The sequence below is a fragment of the Elephas maximus genome, chromosome 20, assembly GCF_024166365.1.
Source record: "Elephas maximus indicus isolate mEleMax1 chromosome 20, mEleMax1 primary haplotype, whole genome shotgun sequence".
NCBI lineage: Eukaryota > Metazoa > Chordata > Mammalia > Proboscidea > Elephantidae > Elephas > Elephas maximus.
Window position 1 is genome coordinate 33,100,193 of NC_064838.1, and position 20,203 is coordinate 33,120,395.

The 20,203-nt window shown below is 41.6% G+C and overlaps 1 non-coding gene across 1 annotated transcript; it reads right to left on the reverse strand.

Moving 5' to 3' along the window:
- Window positions 1-19,753: 19,753 nt before the first annotated feature.
- Window positions 19,754-19,824, reverse strand: TRNAE-UUC (transfer RNA glutamic acid (anticodon UUC)). Its single transcript has one exon. It is a non-coding gene; the product is annotated as a tRNA-Glu (tRNA).
- Between the last annotated feature and the right edge of the window lie 379 nt (window positions 19,825-20,203).

Here is a 20,203-nt window from a genome sequence, read left to right on the forward strand (position 1 = left end):
TGATGACTCCTGCATTCCACACTGGCCAGTCTATAAGATGGCAACTTGAAAGTCATTGAACACATTCCTATCTCCTGAAGTGAAGTTCCTTTATCTTCAGCAAGGTTAAGGTCCATCTTTACAGTGAAATTCAAAATACTATCAAGAGCAATGAAAAACTCATCCATCCAAGATTTTAAGCTAATTAAGAAAGCCCAGTATTTATATAGTCATTCACATGGAATTCTTTTTAAAGAGAATAATTTTTATTTAATTTTAGCCCACTCAGTTCCCAAATGGATTTAAGATGGCTTCCAAAATGCTCATGCTGCAGAAAAATCATTTGAATTAAAGGAAGAAAAACGAAGCGAAAAGAAAATGATTTAGATCCATGAGCAAAGTTCGTGAACTCAGTAGGAGTGAGCCACTAATTTGGCCCTGAGTTTTCTAGAAGCCAGTATGCGAAGGAAGCCCAACAGATTATAACATTCAATGTCCGTAAGGCTAAAGGACACCAGTGCTCAAAACAAACCCCTAACACAGAGGCCAGAGAACAATGCTTCCCACGGGCCCCTCGAGTGAAAACACAAAAAATGTAACAATCAACATCCTTGGAAGCTACACAACTGCCCTGAAGAATCGCTTCCTAATTGTTCAGTTTCGCAAAGCCTGGACTCAAGTTAGCATCACTTATAATTTAAGTGGTCCCCTAGAGGGATGAGGAATTGATGCTGCTATTTCATGATGCTTTAGTAGTCTCATGCAAGGAAAATGTGGAAGCTGAAAAGCCACAGAGGTCTTACAGCCCAAAGGTTCTCAGGCTGTATCTTAGAATTCCACAGAGGTGCCTCAGGGGCAATGCAGGATTGGAAGAGCACATGAGAGGCCAGACAGGGGATGGGGAGGGAGGTAGCATCTTATACCCGACATTCCTTGCTTCAACAAGAGCAATCTGCTTTAAAAAAAAAAAAAGAAGAAGAAGAAAGAAAGAAAGCCTCAACAGCCTTAGGGCAGCTGAGCAATTCAGTAAACAGGCTTTTGAGTCTTTTGGAGGATCAGAGAACCTGATTTAGGATTCAAACTCAGATAGGTAGTTAGAGAGTAATTCAGGTAAAAATGATGATGACACAATGGAGGTAGTGAGAAGGGGTTAAATGAAGGGTGGAATGAAAGAATACGCTGATGATTAGTTACAGGTTGTGAAAAAAAGGGAGAAGTCAAGGTTTTTGGCCTGAGCAACTACATGGATGGATTTGCCATGTAATGAATTAAGGAAGGTTGTAGGAGGAACAGTCTTAGAAGGCGATGCCAGACATTGGTTTGGGCCATTTTATGTTTGGGGTACCTTTATGTATCTGTCTTAGTCATCTGTTGTTGTAGGTGCTGTCGAAGTCAGTTCCATCTCATAACGACCCTATGCACAACAGAATGAAACACTGCCCGGTCCTGTGCCATCCTTACAATCATTGTTATGTTTGAGTTCATTGTTGCAGGCATTATGTCAATCCACCTAGTTGAGGGCCTTCCTCTTTTCCACTGACTCTGTACTTTGCCAAGCTTGATGTCCTTCTCCAGGGACTGATCCCTCCTGACAACATGTCCAAAGTACGTAAGATGCAGTCTTGCCATCCTTGCTTCTAAGGAGCATTCTGGTTGTACTCCTTAGTCATCTAGTGCTGCTATAACACAAATACCACAAGGGGATGGCTTTAACAAAGAGAAATCTATTTCTTCATAATAAAGTAGGCTAAAAGTCCAAATTCATGGCGTCAGCTCTAGGAGAAGGCTTTCTCTCTCAGTCGGCCCTGCCATCAATCTTCCCCAGCTTAGGAGCTTCTTCTTGTGGGGACCCCAGGTCCAAAGAATGCGCTCTGCTCTGGCCTCCAGGCACTGCTTTCTTGGTGATTTGAGGTCCTCCACCCTCTGCTTGTTTCCCCTTCCTTTTACCTCTTGTAAGATAAAAAGTGTTGCAGGCCACACCCTAGAGAAACTCCCTTTACATTGGCTCAGGGATGTGACTTTAGTAAGGTTGTTACAATCTCACCCTAATTGTCTTTAACATAAGATTACAATGACAAAATGGAGGATAGCCACACAATACCTAGCCAAGTTGACATGTATTTTGAGGGGACACAATTCAACCCATGACAGTATCTAAGTGGAGATGGCAGGTGGGCAATTGAATATCTAAGCCTGGAGTTCAGGTAAGGTCAGCGCTAGAGATACAAATCTAGGAACCACCAGCACATACACAGTATTTAAAGCCATGAGGCTGGATGAGACCATCAAGCCTGAGCGTTAACATGAAGGAAAGAGACCTAAGGACTGGGCCCTGGGACAGTCCAACATTTTAAACAGAGAGATGAGGAGAAACCAGCAAAGGATATTGAGAAGGCACAGTCAGAGACGTAGGAGGGAAACCAGGTAAAGATATTGGGTCCCGTAAACACAGCGAGGAAATATTTCAAGGAACAGAGAGGATGAATAGGAATTTTCCTTTATAGTTGTTCCTCTTAGATGCAATCCTTTTTCTTTTGAAGAGATTTCTTGTGTGTGTCTGTGTGTGTGGTGTACCTGTGAGTGTCTCTTTGTGCAGTGTATCTGTGTGTCTGTGTGTGTGGTATATAACTCTGTGTGTGTGTGTGTGTGTATCTCCCTAGTAACTTGAAGCCCGGGCTCTCCTGCTCAAAATATTTCTTCACCCTTCATTACCTTCTGGAAAACTCCAGTATTTCCCTCCTGGGGTTCAGTATGCTGGCCTTAATAGCCTTTTCAAGTTTCTACTCCAGTTTATTCTGTCACATATCCTCTGCTCCACTTATTTTAGACAACAACTTTTGTAACATGCTTTGCATTTTCCCACCTCTATGCCCTAGAATGGCCTCCATAACAGATCATTGGGATTCACCTAGCTCAGGGGAACCTTCTCCAAGAAGCCCTCCAGTCATCACCTCCAACTCAGGCACACACATTCTATTAACACTTTCTGGCTCTTTAGTATCAATCTACATTCTTAAGTTTGTGAAGATTAATTGGTATCTATATCTTTGCTGAAAGTCAGCAACTTATTTCTCTATGGCCTATAGATATAAGAAGTGTCTGGGTAAAGTAGAAACCCAATAAGTGTCAAAATTATTTGAAAATAAGCAATTTCAATTTCAGAGACGATGCATACTGAAGTCAGCCATTGTGCAAGAGTCCTGCACTGATTTACAGAACTTTCACAGAGGGACATCTTTCTAATAGAAATCAGCGGAATGAACAATTCAATCAAGAAATGGGCAAAGGACATGAACACTTCACTAAAGAGGATATTCAGGTGGCCAATAAATACATGAAAGGATGCTCAGAAAAAAAAAAAAGAGGATATTCAGGTGGCCAATAAATACATGAAAAGATGCTCAGAATCATTAGCCACTAGGGAGATGCAAATCAAAACTACAATGAGATATCATCTCACCTCTGCAAAAATGGCAATGATCAAGAAAAAAATAAAGCAAATAACAACAAATGCTGGTAAGCTTGTGGGGAGATTAGAACTTTTATACCTAGCTGGTGGGATTCTAAAATGGTACAAACACTGTAGAAAATGGTGCTTCCTCAAAAAGCTAGAAATACAAATACCTGATGATACAGTAATCTCACTCCTAGGCATATATCCAAGAATATAAAAGCAGTGGCACCAATAGACATACACAGACCTATGTTCATTGCAGCATTATTCACAATAGCAAAAAAAGATGGCAACAACCTAAGTGCCCATCAATGGATGAATGGATAGACAAATTGTGGCGCATACATAAAATGGAATACTACACAATGTTACAGAGAATAATGAGGAATTCATGAAACATTTTATAACATGGATGAATATGGAAGATATTATGCTGAGAGAAATAAGCCAATTACAAAAGCACAAATATTGTATGGTCCCACTATTATAAAAAGTCAAGAATAGATACACAAACAAAAAACAACATTCTTTGATGCTTGCCAGAGATGGGAGGGAGAGGGAGGTGGAATCACTTTCTAGATAGTAGACACTTGTTATTTTTGGTGGTGGGAAAGGCAATAAATATGAATGAAGTCAGCACAACTTGACCAAGGTAGATAAAGACACTAAGAAGTACACAAGAAAAAGGGACAATTTCGGTAAATGCTATAACATATACAATTTTGCAACAACAGTAACAACAACCTAAAATATGTGTGTGGTTATGTAGGCAGATATGTATGCATATACATGTATAAGAAGGCATATGGGAGTAAATGATGTATAGATGTATCTCTAGGCATATGTATATACACGTTTGTGTGTGCTGCATATGTATCCACATACATAACAAGGCACATAGGGGCACAGTTATGGAGGTTTCCTAGACATATTCAAACAACACATGGGACTGGTTTACTGGGTTGAAAGGTTTAGAACCATAGTCTTGGGGAACATCTTTGTCAGTTGGTGTAACATAGTTCATATAGTATTCTATATACTAGTTTGGTGAGTAGCATCTGAGGTTTTAAAAGTTTGTGAGCACCCATCTAAGATACAACTGTTGGTCTCTACTCACACGGAACAATAGAGAATGAAGGAAATCAAAGGCTCAAAGAAGAAACTAGTCTGCAAGATGAATAGCCCACATGAACCAGGGCCTCTTCTAACCTAAGACCAGAAGAACTACATGCTACGCAGCTGCCACTGCTGACCGTTCTGACTAGGGACACAGTAGAATGTCCCAGAAAGAATGGAAGAAAAATGTAGAACAAAATACAAATGCCTAAAAAAGGCCAGACCTACTTGACCGATAGAGACTAGAGGAACCCCTAAGACTAATACCCTAAGATACCCTTTGAACTTAAAACTGAAGCTATTTTTGGAGGTCACCTCTCAGCCAAATAATAGATTAGCTCATAAAATAAACAATAGCATCCATGAGCAATGTGTTCCTTTAAACAGTCAACTATTTGAGACCTAACGGTCAACATTTACCCAAAAAAGAAAGAAGAGACGGCAAGTAGGGGAAGGGAAGAAAATCCAAGCTAAAAAGCTATTGTTCAGCCAATGGACCTTCTAAAGCCAGTTAGGCATTGTTATATGTTGGGAGAATCTTGAGAAAGTAAATAATCGAACACTCAAAATTCTTAGTCTCAAGTAATACTGCCTACCTAATGTTTTGCAAAAAATCAATAAAATCCATCACTACTGTTTTTTATGTTCACTAAATGTTCTGTACAGTTAGTCGCTCTTGCAAATATTTATGAAGGACTACCGTGTGTTCAGAATGGGGAAATGTGATGTGGAAAGTCCAAAGTGCTAACGCATGGTCCTCATCCTGAAGAAGGTATTATCTAGTGTGAAATTTGCTGCAGTGAAGTGCATCTTCGAATAACTACCCTTTTCTTTCCAGTGGAGTATCTGGGTGACACAAATGTTTAAGGTGCTTGACTGCTAACCAAAGGGTTGGTGGCTCGAGCCCACACAGAGGCACCTCAGAAAAAAGGAGGGGGAGATCTACTTCTAAGAAATCAGCTATTGAAAATCTATGGAACACAGTTCTACTCCGACACACATGGCGTCACCATGAGTAGGAGTCGATTTGATGGTAACTGGTTTATGGGTTTTCTTTCCAGCAGTAGACATTACTTTTCTTGGAAACCACCAAAAATTGGAGTTCACACATAACACACGAGATGAGAGCTATTTGCCATAACATACACTGGATTTCACAAAATACGTACAATGAGACAATTAGAGAAAAATGGAGCACAGCCATGAGAAATGGATGGGCCACTGAAGAAGTCAGGAGTGCTGGGTTCAAATGCCTGTTCTTCTAATGTTAAGGTAATTTTTGGTAAGTTGTTTTACTTTTGGACATTTCTTTTGGATAACCCTTATATGGACAGAGTATTTTTACAGCAGAAGTTTCTTCATATGTGGGAAGTTGGACTTGGTTGGAGGGTTGATATTGCTACTACCACAACCCCTCCTGCTAAACATCTACTGAGCGCTTACTGTATGCCAAGCATTGTGCTAAGGGCTTTATCTGTACAAAATAATTTAATTTTTGCAACAACCCTACAAGGTGTTATTGTTAGGTGCTGTGGCATCAGTTCCGGCTCAGAACAACCCAGTGTGACAGAGTAGAATTGCGCCATATGGTTTCCTAGGCTGTAATCTTTACGGAAGCAGATCGCCAGGTCTTTTCTCCCACAGACCCAATGCACCACCAGGGCTTCTTTACAGTGGCATCACTAAGGGGTGCCAGGGGTGCAGACCACACCAGGTGACACTGTCAGAGGGGGTGACACCAAAATGGCTGTCTTTAAAATTTTTATGCAGTGCTTCAACAGAAACTTATTATTTTTTTAATAAAAATGTCCCTGCAGTTAGTTATAAAAACAAAACAAAAAAAAATTGTAAGCCCAGCTGACACCTATCAATATACTTACAAGGCAGAACTTTATGCTAATTTACTTTTTGAACCTTCTAATGTGCTATGGTCAGAGCTGTCATTATCACCCAATTACAACAGCGCTTAGAACCACGCAGTTTCGTCTCCATGTGCTATAAGCACATGCTGTTGTTTTCTTTGCCGCTGGTATTTTTACAGTTGCTGATTTTGTCAAATTTTCTGGTGTTTTAGCTACAATATTGTGGTAATTAGCATGTGGGGGTGATAGCATGAATTACTGCACTGGGTGACACCAACCCTAGTGATGCCACTGGCTCACTCCTTGCCCTACAGGGTTCTTGTTGCTAAAAAAAAAAAAAAAAGAATAGGTGCCCTCAAGTCAAGTCCGATTCATAGCAACCTCATGGTCAACAGAAGGAAACACTGCCATCGTCGTAATCATTGTTATGCATGAGCCCACTGTTGCAGCCACTGTGTCAATTCATCTCACCGAGGGTCTTCTTCTTTTTCTCTGACCCTCTACTTTACCAAGCATGATGTCCTTCTCCAGGTACCTCTCAATAACATGTCCAAAGTATATGTGGAGACAAAGTCTCACCATCCTTGCTTCTTGTCATGGATTGAATTATGTCCCCCAAAAAATGTGTGTATCAACTTGGTTAGGCCATAATTCCGAGTATTGTGTGGTTGTTCTCCATTTTGTGATTGTAATTTAATGTTGAGAGAATTAGAGGGGATTGTAACACCACCCTTACTCAGGTCACCTTCCTGATCTATTGTAAAGGGAGTTTCCATGGGGTGTGGCCTGCACTACCTTTTATCCCTCAAGAGATACAAGGAAAGGGAAGCAAGCAGAGAGTCGGGGACCTCATGCCACCAAGAAAGCAGCACCAGGAGCAGAGTGCACCCTATGGACTCACGGTCCCTGTGCCCGAAGAGCTCCTTGACCACGGGGAGATTGAGGACAAGGACCTTCCTCCAGAGCCAACAAAGACATAAAGCCTTCCCCTGGAGCCAACACCCTGAATTTGGACTTGTAACCTACTAGACTGTGAGAGAATAATTTTCTCTTTGTTAAAGCCATCCACTTGTGGTATCTCTGTAATAGCAGCACTAGATGATTAAGACACTTTTAGTGAACATTCTGGTTGCACTTCTTCCAAGACAGACCTGATCGTTCTTCTGGCAGCCCATGGTATATTCAATATCCTTCTCCAACACCATAATTCAAAGGCATCAATTCTTCTGTCTTCCTTATTCATTGTCCAGCTTTCTCATGCATATGAGGCAGTTGAAAACACCACGGCTTGGGTCAGGCATACCTTAGCCCTTAAAGCGACATCTTTTGTTTTGTTTTGTTTTTAAAACACTTTAAAGAGATCTTTTACAGCAGATTTTCCCAATGCAATGTGTCATTTGATTTCTTGACCGCTGCTTCCATGGGTGTTGATTGTGAATCCAAGTAAAATGAAATCCTTGACAACTTCAATATTTTCTTCCTGTATCACAATGTTGCTTATTGGTCCAGCTGCATTTTTGTTTTCTTTATGTTGAGGTGTAATTCATACTGAAGGTTGTGGTCTTTGATCTTTATCAGTAAGTACTTCAAGTCCTCTTCACTTTTAGCAACCAAAGTTGTATCATCTGCATATTGCAGGTTGTTAATGAGTCTTCCCTATATCTTTAGCTGCCTGCACTTCTCAGCACAGCAGCCAGAGTGCCCCTGTCAAGATGCAAGTCAGGTAATTATAGACTAAGCCAAAGCCCTCCAATAGCCTCCCATTTCACTTGGATCACAAGCCTAAGTCCTTACATTGACCTATAAGGCCCCACACGATTTACGCCACGCCCATTATCTCTCTAACTTCACCTCTAATTACTTTCCCCCTTATTTGCTATACTTCAGTCACATTGTCTCCTCGCTGTGCCTCAAACACTCCAGGCACATTCCTGCCTCAGGACCTTTGCACTTGCTATTCCTCACCTGGGGTGTTCTTTCCCTAACAATCCACGTGGTTCACCCCATCACTTCCTCCAGGCCTTCTTCTCAGAAGTTATACTCTCCAAGTCTTTTCCTGGCCACCCTATCTAAAGTGGAACGCCCTGTCCCCGACACTTCCTATGCTTCTTCCTTGCTTCATTTTTTTTTTCTCCTTATAATTTATCAGTATTTTAACTATTTTTCTTAATCAATTTGTGTATTGTTGGTTTCTTAATGTAAGCTCCGTGAGCACAGATGTTTTTGTCTCCTATTTAGTGTTGTGTCCTCTACACTTAGAAAGCTGACTAGCACAGAGCAGGCACTCAACAAGTATTTATCAAATGAATGAAGGATAAAGGAATCCCGTTCCAGCCAGAAGAAAAATATGGAGAATGGAATGGTGATAAGTGAACTAAAATATTTTTTATGTATTTTCTAACCTTAGAAGACAAAATCTGGAGGGAAAAAATCCTTTGCAACATGGAAGCTATCTAAAGAACATGCTCTGCTTTTTCTGCAATTTCTAAACACTTTTTAAAAATGTTTTATAAGTATTTTTAAGCACACCATGCATGTTGAAACGCTTCCAAATATTTGGAAGTTATTCTGGAATACTTCAAATTGTTTTCAAATCATTTTCAAATCATTTCAACTCATTTCAAATCAGCAAGCTTAGAAAATAAACTAGGGTGGTATCCAAAATATTTGAAATTGTGCCTAACATCATTTCGAATTTGAAATGGGGAAAAGTTGGTTGGAAACAGTTGTGGAAATCAACTGTTTTCAAACTGATCATTTTGAAATTTAAAGTTTTTGTTATCTTGATGAAGAAGGGAAGAGAATAAATCCAACATTTCAAAGTCACTTAGAAAACATTTCCAAACATTGGTGAAACAGATTGAAAAGCTTCAAGGATTCTGTCTACAGCCTTGTACTTAACAGTAAAAGCCTGAAAATGCGTCTTTCCACTGGAAAATTGGTAAATAACATGTTTAAAAAGTGGAGTATTTTTTTAAATGACCAAATGTATTCAGAAAAAGAAAGTTGTAGAAGAATATGCAAATTATGATCCCATTTGTTGTTTTTGAAGAAGCTGCATTATTGGTCTAGCAGACACACATATGCATGCCTGTAAGGCTACATATGTATGTCTGGAAGGATGTGTGTGCATGTCAGAAAGGATATATGTATATGCCTGAAACAAAATATGTGCATGTCTGGCATCATGTATGTACTTGTCTGGAAGGATATGTGTGCATGTCTGGAGGATGTATGCGCATGTCTGGAAGGATGTGTGCATGTCTTAAAGGATGCTTCTCCCCAAGCTTTGACAGCGGTTGCCTTCGATATCAGAGAATGACTAAAGGTTCAGAGGAGCAGGAGGACTTCATTTTAATTTATTCTCTTTTGTATTATTTTAAGATTCTTTACACGTGGTGACTTAACTATCGGGTTTTTATTTTAAAAATGTTTTGAAAACAGTTTTACATAATTTAAGCATCAGAAGGTTTGTGATCCTAAAATGATTTAAACCTGTTCCCAACTTTTGAGGGACTTTATAGTAAATTGTCCAGAAATGTGAAGGAAAATCTGTCATACAATGTAATAAGCTCTATATCAACATCACGAAATTCAGGGAACATACGGTTAAAAACCAAAAAAAACCAAACCCGTTGCCATCGAGTTGATTCTGACTCATAGCGAACTTATAGGACAGAGGAGAACTGCCCTACAGGGTTTCCAAGGAGCGCCTGGTGGATTTGAACTGCCGACCTCTTGGTTAGCAGCTGTAGCACTTAACCACCACACTGCCAGGGTTTCCTATACAGTTAAAGAACATCTAAATCTGTTAGGATGTCTCCCAAGAAGATAATTGGGCCTGTTCTTGAAAAACACATAGAGTTGAATCAAGATTATTTGAGGCAGAGATGCAGAGCCAAGGCATGAAAAGGGCCCATTGCAGGGAACAGGTCACAATTTAGCTTGACTAGGGAATGGGCTCAAGACTCTTTTACGATCATTGTTAGGAAGGCTGGGCCCAAATTGTGATGAGCATTAGAGTAAAGCAGGATGTAAAAAAGTAAGTAAATGCATGAGGCCACTGGATGCATTTTGGTCCAACCCCCAAGCCTGTGGATCTCCTTCTATAGCCCAGGCCTCTTCTGATAAAATGTTCCTGAGGTCACCATCCTCACAGAAAGCCTCCTTTTAAAGGTGAAATGACACTTATACCTAGCTTATCAAATGAATAGACTCTTAAACAATAATCTTCTTAGATTCAGCTTTTGACTTTTTTTCCTACTGAAGCAATGTCCGTGATTGTCTCTGACTATCCCAATGACCCAGAAGAATGGGGGTATTTTTGTCTCTATTGTTTAGCGAAGGTCACTGAGGCCAAGGGATGCCACACTCAGCAAATTGGCAACTTGGCTGGAACTCAAGCCTATGTGGCCTGGTTTCTTCAGTCCAATGCACCTCCTATTGGATCACATCATAGAATGACAGTGTTAGTTTTCATCCAGTTGGCGACCCCATGCATAATAGAACAAAATTTGTCTGGTCCTGCACCATATTCATGATCATTGGTATGTTGGAGTCCATTGTTGCAGCCACTGTGTCAATCCACCTCACTGAGCATTTCCCTCACCTTCACTGACCCTCCAATTTACCAAACGTGATGTCCTTCCTGATGACACATTCAAAGTAAGTGAGTTGAAGTCTCAAGACAATATTCTGTGATCTACAAGGTTTTCATTGGTTAATTTTCAGAAGTAGATCACCACGCCTTTCTTCCTAGTCTGTCTTAGTCTGGAAACTCCACTGAAGCCTATCCACCGTGGGTTACCCTGCTGGTATGGGAAATACTGGTGGCATAGCTTCCAGCATTACAGCAACACGCAAGCCACCACAGTACAACAAACTGGCAGATGAGTGGTGGGGAATGATAATGTGTTCTTAAAAACAGGAGTGAGTATCTGGGGGCATGTGCCACAGTTCTCTGTTCTCAATTCCCAACACGGGCTTGCACCAGCACCTCAGAGAAAATAACAGAAAAAGACTTTCATTTTCCCATGAAATCCCTTCCAGAACACTAAAACCAAACTGTTGCCATCAAGTCGATTCCGACTCATAGCAACCCTATGGGACAGGGTAGAATTACCCCACAGGGTTTCCAGGGAGCGGTTAGTGGATTCCAACTGCCAACCTTTTCGTTAGCAGCTGAGCTCTTAACCACTATGTCACCAGGGCTCCTCTAGAACACTAGTCCTTTCTCACTGTTGAATGAAGCAACACTAAATTTGTTTCTGGTTAATACCCAAAGAGGTCAAAATCCATAGAAACCTATTTTAGGTAGAAATCAATGGTTTGAAAAAAAAAAAAAAGGCGTAAAAAGGATGGAATTCCCCTTGTTTTGATCAGATGTGAACTTACCTTTGAGAAGAAAGAATAAATGACAGGTCACCAGCAACTGGCCTTGCTGTCTTCTTCTCCTTTGTAAATTCACTTTCCTGATTACTTGAGTTCATCTGAGGAAAAGACTCAGCGTCCAAAACTATTTTTGCCTTTCTGTGACTTAACATCTCTGAGCTTCAATTCCCTTATCTAGAGATGCGGATGCCAAACATAACGTTGAGTGATGATAATAAAGATGATCTGGGAGGCTGGAGCACAATTTTGCTTTCAGCCAATTTGTAGAAATAGGGATTAGAATTACCCTCCCACCTGAAACAACTAAAAACTGACAGAATATATATGTTCCAGCACCATTTGCTGAAAAGACTCTTAATGCTTTATCCTGTGTTGCACTGGTACTTTGCATCAGGTGCAAAAATTAACTCAAAATGTACTGTAGACCTAAATTTAAAGCCTGAAATTATTAAAGTTTCTAGAATAATACATAGGAGAAGGCCTTTGTGACCTTAGGCTAAACCAAAATTTCTTACATATGACATCAAAAGCGTGTTCCATGCAAAAAAAAAAAAAGATAAATTGGATTTCATCAAAATTAAAAATTTCTGCTCTTCAAATGAAAAGATACACCACAGACTAGGAGAAAACATTTGCAAATTATACATCCAATAAAGGACATGTGTCTAGACTATGTAAAGAATTCTCAAAACTCAATAATAAGAAAAACAACTTCTTAAGTGTGCAAAGATTTTAACAGACATTTCAACAAAGAAAACATACTGATGCCAAATAAGCACATGAAAAGGTGACAAACATCATTAGTCATTAGAAAAATACAAACTTAAATCATTATGAGATACCACTAAATGTCTAGCAGAATACGTGAAATTAAAAAGACTAATCATACCCTAGTGGCGTAGTGGTTAAGTGCTACAGCTGCTAACCAAAAGGGCCAGCAGTTCGAATCCACCAGGTACTCCCTGGAAACTCTATGGGGCAGTTCTACTCTGTCCTATAGGGTCTCTATGAGTCAGAATCAACTCGACAGCAACAGGTTTTTAACGAGTTAATCATATCAAGTGTTGGAGACAACATGGAGGAACTGGAACACTCCTACTGCTGGTGAGAAGGTGTAACACTTTGGAAATTTTGTCAGTTTCTTCAAAAGTTAAATATACAATTACTATATGATTGAGCTGTTCCACTCCTAGTGTTTGCCCAAGAGAAATGAAAGCTTATGTTCATATAAAGACTTTTGCTTGGATATTTACAGTGGCTTTATCTGTAATAGCTAGAAGCTAGAAAACACCCAAATGACATCAACATGTGAATGGACAAATTGTGGTGTATCTCTGCAATGGCATACTACTTAGAAATAGAATGTAATGAACTATTAATATATACTACAATGTGGATGAATCTCAAAATTATTACACTGAGTGAAATAAAGCAAAGTACATACTGTACGACTCCATTTATATAAGAACTAAGAAATGCACACTACTCTCTGGCGATGGAAAGTAGACCAGAAGTTGCTGAGGACATGGTCTGGGGAAGGCAGAGGGGAGAATCATAAAGGGGTGATAATTTCACAAGTGTATAAAGCTGTGCTCTTTAAATACGTGCAGTTTAGTGTATGTCAATTACACCTTGATATAGCTGTAAAAAACAAAAGCAGCAACTACAACAACAACAGTAATAACAACAAAGATCCTAGGAAAAAAGTTGGCTGGGAGATATGGAAAGGGACCAAATCACAGTGTAGGGGTACTAATATAGAGAAGGGAAAAGCCAGGTTAAGCAGGTATTTAGGAGCAAGGTGGTTTTTTTGTTTTTATAATGTGGTATTAGGAGCCCTGGTGGCACAGTGGTTAAGTGCCCAGCTGCTAACCAAAAGGTTGGTGGTTCGAACCCAGCAGCCAGTCCAAGGGAGAAAGAGGTAACAATCTGCTTCCACACAGATTACTGCCTTGGAAACCCTATAGGGCAGTTCTACTCTGTCATATAGAGTCACTATGAGTCAGAATCGACTCAATAGCGATGGGTTTGGGTTTTTTGGATTTGGATAATGTGGGATATTTTCTAAGTTTGCTGAGTTGAGATGAGTTGAAAGTTTTTGAAACTGATTATAAACCAATTTGAAACATTTCAAAATAGCATCAAACAAATTTGAATTCAAATTTTGATACTAGCTGTTAAATTTGAGCACATCAAAATTTCATTCTACCTCAAGTGACAGAAAACCCAACTCAGTAAATGAAATGTCTTGACTCAAATAACTGAAAAGTCAGATAGTCCTTGATTCAGACTCAGATAGACTCAGACCCGAAGCATGGCAGTCAGGCCTGTTTCTCTTCCTCCTTCTGCTGTTCTGGCTTCATACTAAGCCTCCACGTTCTCCGCCTGGGTACGACAGGACAGAGGCCATCATCCCAGCCTCCCTTTCCTAAATCTACTGGGAAGATGAGGCCCATTGCTGAGTTGATTCAAACAAAGTCCCATGATTCCTTCTAATTGGATTGGCTTAGATCATGTGATCACCCCTGAAGCAACCTCTGTGGACAAGGAAATGTGATATTCTGGCTGGTTTAAAATCTACATTTCATACAACATTCATGCAGTTGAAGTGGAGTTCCATCCAGAGAGTGGGGGAAGAAATGATTCCCAACCAAACTTTGGGGGTTGTATCTAGGAGAAAGTAGTTTAGCTTCTGAGAGGTAAATACCAGATCTCTACTATAGCATTGAATCCAGTTTCAGGTGCACAATAGATGTTCAGGAAGCAGTATCTTCAACCTTATTTCTGGATCAGAAAGAAGCTAGTACATTTGTTGTTGTTAAAAAAAAAAAAAAAAAACTGTCATTAAATCAACTCTGACTCGTGTTGTCCCCAGGCACAATAGAAAGAAACACTGCCCGGTCCTGAACCATCTCACAATCATTGGTATGTTGCAGCGATCATGTAGTGCCTTCCAATCTAGAAGGCTCATCCTTCAGCATTATATCAGCACTATATATTCTGTTGTGATCCATGGGGTTTTCAATGGCTAATTTTCAGAAGTAGATCACCAGGCTTTTCTTCCTAATCTGTCTAACTTTGGAAGCTCCACTGAAACCTGTCCACCATAGGTAGCCCTGCTAGTATTTGAAATATCAGTGCCAGCATTGTAGCAACATGTAAACTGACAGACAGGTGGTAAAATCATGAACATACAAATCAATATAGCAGGAAAAGTCTTATTCAACGTTTTCTGAAGTGTTTTCCTCAGGAAATTACATCAGACCAGACAAAAAACCTTGTTCAAACAAGATACAGCAGGCTATAATCTCCAAAGGTAATATTAAGAAAACTGAGGCTGTTTGGGAATGTTACGGACTGAATTTTGTTCCCCAACAACATGTGTTGAAGTCCTAACCCCTTTATATGTAAATATGACCTTGCTGGGAAACACAAGTTTTCTTTTTTGTGTGTGTTATTGAATTATACCAGAGTAGGGTGGGTCCTAAACCTAATCACTTCTAAGTGGCATCTTATAAATTATAAGGGCTTCAAAGCTGTTCATTCCAGTTTGAAACCCCTGCTGAGGATTTGCATTTCCACCCCAGATATACTGAATTAGGATCTACATTTTAACAAGATCCTTGGAGGGATTCTTATATATATTTTGAGAACCACTGCTCTACTAATGGTTCTCAGAATTGATCCCTAACCAGCAGTATTAGCATCACCTGGGAACTTATAAGAAATGATTCAATAACAAAAAAAGAGTAGAATACACGCAGACACATACATGCAGAGGGAAGACAGATGCCGTGTTAGGATTATCTACAAACAAAGGAACACCAGGATTGCAGAAGACATCAGAAACTAGGAGAAAGGTCCACAGAAAGAATCGACAAGGTTATTCTTCTAGTCTCCAGAACTTTGAGAAAGCAAATTTCTGTTCTTTTATCACCCACTTGTAGTATTTCTGTTACAACAGCAATAGATGACTAAGACATGGGGATATCCACAAACCCTTCTATGATCACGGGATTCACCTCTCATTTTACATTCAACCCACCTATCACCGGGCTCCAGTGATGGCTATATAATTCAGACCTGGCCAATGCAAGTAAACATCCCCCAGCCAATGCCTGTTGGTTCTAGAGAGTCACATGGCCCAATCTAGGCCAATAAGAGAAGACTAAGGACTTTTGTTGGATCCATTGGAAATGAGATACTCTTCCCAGTGGAATTACTAAGCTGGTAGGTTGTAAGCCTAGAGCCATTGGTGACTACCTTTGTCACTCTTCAGGAGGGATTGACTGAGAAGAAGACAAAACAGAGGAAAGCTGAAAGTGAGAGAGCTTTCCCAATAACCATGTTTGAGCCCCTGTATCCAGCCATACCTGAATGCGCTAGTACTTCTAGACCTTCCAGTTATGTGAGCCAATACATTCCTTTTATTATCACAACAGGCTTAATTGGTCATGAGAAACCAAATCTGTCCAGTCACAAAATCCCACAGCTCCCACACAGCCAATTCAGCCCTGGGCCCTGATAAGGCTTCATGTCATAATGGACAGTGGGCAGGAAATTCACCTTTGGATAATCAAGCTTCAAATTTTTTGCTCCGAGATTGTCTACTCCCTGCACGTCTAACTTCAAGCAGTTGAACTGTCTTGACTGTCAGGTTATTTGGACTTCGTCACTGTTCAATTTACAGCTGTGTCAATGTAGAATTTGGAATGAGCAAACGTAATAAATCGATGTTATTTGCTGTGATGCCAGAGCTTAGCCAGATTCAATCATTCTCCAGGTGATGCATCTACACCTGGGGCCCAGATGGGGGGGTGGGAAGAGGGGAGGTGATGGGATTAGAGAACACAAGCGCAAGAGAATAAGGAGAGGCACTAGATGCTATAAAAAGAGCACTGGTCTGGGAGTCCAGGGTTCTGGATTCCAGTTCTGATCCTGCTTTATCTTAGGGAAGCTTCTTTCCCTCCTAGTGTCTCCACTTCCTCTATAAAATGGTCACAATAATGTCTAATCAGCCCATTTTTCATGTGTGATTGTAAAAAGCAAATGAAATAACACATGAGAAAGGGCCCTAAGAACAACATGAACATTCTCGTAATCGCAGCTAGAGATTGGTGGAGGATGAATGGGCATGATAAGGCATCTCAGAATCCAGTGTCCCTTCCTGGAGCCTCCCATGAGTCACCAGTCCTCCAGGTGGGGCCATCCTCCTCTACCTACCTATTCTTCCTGCAAAGAGTAGGGAAAGCAGGAGAGATGGCCACCGAAGAGACCTGGGTTTGAGGCTGGCTCCATTGCTTTCCAGCTGTGTGAGCTTGGGCAGGTAAATTCACCTTCGCATGGGCTGATGAAAGGAGTGGGGGTGGGGGGAGAGAAGAGGGGATAAGAGCCAACAGGCAATAAGGACTTGCAAAGTATCAGACAGAAACCCCGATGGTGTAGCAATTAAGTGCTACGCCTGTTAACCAAAGGGTCGGCAGTTTGAATCTGCCAGGCTCTCCTTGGAAATTCTATAGGGCAGTTCTACTCTGTCCTATAGGGTCACTATGAGTCGGAATAGACTCGACAGCACTGGGTTTGGTTTCGGTTCTGGTAAGTATCAGACACTCCAAGCACTTTATGAAAGTTAATTGGTTTAATCCCCAAATGACTCTGTAAGATAGGTATAATTTCCCTTGGTACACAGGTAAGGAAGTGGGCTCAGGTGATGCAGTTGCTGATCTACACCTGGTGAGCAGGAGGACAGGCAGGATGGCAGCCCTGATTTGGATGAATCCAGGGATGCAGCTTTGTTTCACTGCTTTTGCTGGGAATAAATCAATAACAATAGCAATAATACTAACGTTAAATAACAGCAGGAGGAGTAAACATGACTGAGCACTCACTGTGTGCTATGGGTTTTAAAACATTACCTCATTTGTACTCCAACTGACATCCTTATGAGAGAGATCCTATTATTATCCCTAATTTGTGGTTGTTAGTTGCCATCAAGTCGATTCTGATTCACAGTTGAGGGAACTGAGGTCCTGAAAGTTTAAGTGACTTGCTCAAGTTCACAGAGCTGGCAAGTGGCCAAGGCAGGATTTGAACCTGGGCAGTGTGGTGCAAACAGTTAAGCATTCAACTACTAACTGAAAGGTCGGAGGTTCAAACTCACCCAGAGGCACCTCAGAAGAAAGACCTGGGGATCTTCTTCCAAAAGGTCACAGCCTTGAAAACCCTATGGAAAACAGTTCTACTCTGCATACATGGGGTCGCCATGAGTCAGAATAAACTCAAACGCAACCGGTAGTGTGACAACATATAAAAAGGTTAACAATTTGTTAAAACAAAACCAAAACCCATTGTCATCAAGTCAATTCCAATGCATAGCGACCCTATAGGACAGAGTAGAGCTGCCCCATAGAGTTTCCAAGGAGTGCCTGGTGGATCGTAACTGCTGACCCTTTGGTTAGCAGCCATGGCATAGTGGTTAAGTGCTATGGCTGCTAACCAAAAGGTTGGCAGTTCGAATCCACCAGGTGCTCCTTGCAAACTCTATGGGGCGGTTCTGCTTGGTCCTATGATTTGGAATCGACTGGAAGGCAGTGGTTTGGTTTTAATCTTTTAATGGCCATGCATTATCTATGAGTTAGATTCAACTCAACGGCACCAATTCGGTTTTTATGGTTTATATAACAGCATTTTTGGAAATACAAAGTGAGGTGCCCAGTTCACACGCAGGGACTCTGGGGCCCCAAACTTGATGGGGTGGCTGCTCTCAGGCCCCTTAGAACTTTGCTAGGTGCTTCTCGTGGACAGCGCCTTTCTCACTGATGCATGCTCTGCTCTGTATCTTTGTCCCTTTCTTAGGCCAGGGAAGGGCACCTGTTCACCAGAGCTTCTGTACTGTACGCCTTTCAGGGATTCTCCCCTCAGCCTCCAGGTCTGTGACACGTGCAACATCATCCAGTGCCACCACCTGATAACACTCTCCATGGCACCTCAAGGTCCCACCTCCTCAGTGAAGCCTGTCCACCCGCCTCTCTCCTCTCTCACCTCCTTCCTCTCTCCCTCCTTCCCTCTCTCATTCCCCTCCACAGATATTTATTTAACATGAATTGGTGTGGGGAAGCCAGAACTAGGCCAGGACTCTCCAAGAGCACCTCCACCCCTGCCATGGCTACTAGGAGTGTCCGTTTGAGAGCCTCCAGGACCCAGGGGGACTGTCAAAGCCATTCCCTGGCCCTCTTCACAGCCAGATGATCCTAACCCAGGTGTTGCTGGTTCCTCTGGGACCCTGCTCTCAGCCCACATGCCAACCACTCTGATAGCTATGACCATCTGACAGCTACCACCTGCTGTTGCAGCCACTGTCCCAACAGCCCAGTGAGAGAGCTGTGATCACCTCCACGATATTCCAGTGAGAAAACGAAGGAGTCACATGAGAGCTTCAAAGCCCCTCAGCAAGTAAGAGGTGATGCCAAGATCCAAAACAAGACCTGGGCTCTTTCCTGCTGCACCTCTCTGGGTTCCACGTTGGCTCCTTGGTGGGGGCAACAAAGCAGAGAGGAAGAGATCCGCCCTGGGGCCAGAAGACCCCAGAATTATCCCCAGTCTACTGTTCTCTCATAGGAAACCATGCCAAGACCTTCCCATCTCTGGGCTCCGTGTGGACATCTGTAAGAACGGGCTTGTTGTTGTTGCTAGTTGCTGTCAAGTCAGCCCCCAACTCTAGGCGATCCCATGCACAACAGAAAAAAACACTGCCGGGTCCTGCTCCATCCCCATGGTCGGTTGCAGACCTGACCATTGTGATCCGTAGGGTTTTCGCTGTCTGGTTTTGGGAAGTAGATCATCAGGCCCTTCTTCCTAGTGCATCTTAAGCTGGAAGTTCCACTGAAAGCTGTTCAGCATCGGAGCAACACGCAAGCCTCCCCTGCCAGGCAGGTGGCGGCTGGGCATGAGGTGCACTGGCCAGGAGTCAAACCCAGGCCTCCCGCATGAAAGGTGAGCATTCTACCACTGAACCACCAATGCCCCGTAAGAAAAGGCACATAGAGCTGGATATTATAACAGCACTACTATCAGCAGCCTCCTTTTCCTAAGTACTTATTTATTGCTGGGCACTGTGCTAGGTGTATTGGACCGGTTAGGAGCATGGGCTCTGCGTTCAAATCCTGCCTCCACCACTTACTTGTGAGTGACTTTAGGCAAGTTGCTGAAGTTTTGTTTCTTCCTCTGTAAAATGGGGATAATGCCTACTTCAGAGTTACTCCAAGGATTTAGCTAATATAAATAAGAGCACTTAGAGCTGCCTGATATACAGTAAAAGATAAATTTAGATGTTGTTGTTGTTATTTTTACTATTTTTGCCTTAAATCTCTCATTTAATCCTCTCAGCAACCCTTTGAAATAG